This window comes from Arachis hypogaea, chromosome 13 (assembly GCF_003086295.3).
Source record: "Arachis hypogaea cultivar Tifrunner chromosome 13, arahy.Tifrunner.gnm2.J5K5, whole genome shotgun sequence".
In the NCBI taxonomy this organism is placed as follows: Eukaryota; Viridiplantae; Streptophyta; class Magnoliopsida; order Fabales; family Fabaceae; genus Arachis; species Arachis hypogaea.
Window position 1 is genome coordinate 94,937,053 of NC_092048.1, and position 2,036 is coordinate 94,939,088.

Here is a 2,036-nt window from a genome sequence, read left to right on the forward strand (position 1 = left end):
CCTTGTTCAGAACAACTGTTCATTCGGAGGAGGCATCCAAGAAGACCCCAAACAACATCTAACCACCTTCCTGAGGATATGTGATACTGTGAAGTCTAATGGTGTTCATCCTGACACCTATAGACTACTTTTGTTCCCTTTCTCACTCAAGGATAGGGCATCTAAATGGCTGGAATCCTTCCCTAAGGAGAGTTTGACAACCTGGGAAGATGTGGTGAACAAATTTTTAGCCAGATTCTATCCTCCTCAAAGAATCAACAGGCTGAGAGCTGAGGTTCAAACTTTCAGGCAGCAGGATGGTGAGACTCTATATGAAGCATGGGAGAGGTTTAAGGACCTAACAAGGAGGTGTCCACTAGATATGTTCAATGAATGGGTGCATCTACACATTTTCTATGAAGGCCTTTCTTATGAATCAAAGAAAGCAGTAGACCACTCATCCGGGGGATCTCTGAACAAGAAGAAGACCATTGAGGAGGCCATAGATATCATTGAAACTGTAGCAGAGAATGACTACTTCTATGCCTCCGAAAGAGGGAACACTAGAGGAGTGATGGAGCTAAACAATGTAGATGCTCTACTGGCCCAAAACAAGCTCATTACCAAGCAATTAGCTGACCTCACCAAGAAGATGGAGAGGAACCAAGTAGCAGCAATTACCACCTCATCAACAACCCAAGAGGGAGTGAATGTAGAGGCAGAGAGTGAGCAGGAGCAAGCCAACTACATTGGGAATTCAGCTAGACAAAATCATGACCCATACTCCAAGACCTATAACCCTGGTTGGAGGAATCACCCAAACTTTGGGTGAGGGAATCAACAAGATCAAAGCCAAGATCAGAGACGTCACAACCCCAACAAGAATGCAGCTTACCAACAATTCACACAGAGAACATATCAACACCACCATAACAACGCCTCTCCACATCCATATCAAAACCAAAATAACACTCCTCATCCTTCTACCTCCAATCCCAACCTACCATCATCTGATGACAGACTCTCAAGGATTGAGAACCTGCTTGAAGGCATATACAAAGAGATTCAAGACAACAAGGTGTTTAAGAAGGAAGTGCGAGCAAATTTTAAGAACCAGGGAGACATCATCAAGAGGTTGGAATCTCAAGTGGGGTATGATGACAAGTCATCTTAGCCTAGTTTCACTAGCCTTTTTCTTTTGTTTTCAATTGAATTATGCACTTTCTTGAGCCATAAGCAAGCCAATTGGGTAAATTTTCATGTTTCCTTTGATTTAATCAACCATGTATGAATTAATGCAATTTCATGAGGTTTTATGCTATAATTGTCACATATTATGAAAGAATGAATATCTCATGATTTTGAGCATAGCTTTGATGTGTTTGGTTGATTAATGATAGGTGAAGAAAGCTTGGAGAAAGGTTGAAGCAAGGAGGAATGGCTAGGAGGAAGAGAGGACAAAAAGTTTGAGCAAAAGTTTGCCTCAAACTTTAGCTCAAACTTTTGGAATAAGTGAAAATGAACCAGGGAGCAAAAAGCTGGACCAAAAGTTTGCCTCAAACTTTTGTGCAAAATTTTGGACAAAAAGCTAGATCAAAAGTTTGCCTCAAACTTTTGTGCAAAGTTTTGGGCAAAAAGCTGGAGCAAAAGTTTGCCTCAAACTTTTTGGCAAACTTTTGGCATCACAAATCAACACCCTGGAGAGCAAAAGTTTGCGCGAACGTTAGCCTCAAACTTTTTGGCAAACGTTGGCGCATGAACAACACACCCTAGAGAGCAAACGTTTGCGCCAACGTTTGCCTCTAACTTTTTGGCAAACGTTGGCGCCATGAGTGTGCAAGGGGAGGCCAACGTTGGAGCAAAAGTTTGACCCCAAACTTTTGCCCCAACGTTGGTATCAGCAAAAGAGGGTGGCTGATGTGAAAAGTTGGAGTAAAAGTTTGCCTCAAACTTTTACTCAAACTTTTACTCAAGCTTACATGATTCCAAACCCGGTTCACTTCGGTTCTTCTCCAAACTCCAAGAGCAATCAACCAAGGCCTCTATCAACCCAATTC

General features: G+C 42.1%; 1 non-coding gene across 1 annotated transcript; it reads right to left on the reverse strand.

The window, feature by feature from the left end:
- Positions 1 to 259: 259 nt before the first annotated feature.
- Positions 260 to 366, reverse strand: LOC112738619 (small nucleolar RNA R71). Its single transcript, XR_003169569.1, has one exon. It is a non-coding gene; the product is annotated as a small nucleolar RNA R71 (small nucleolar RNA).
- Positions 367 to 2,036: the final 1,670 nt, after the last annotated feature.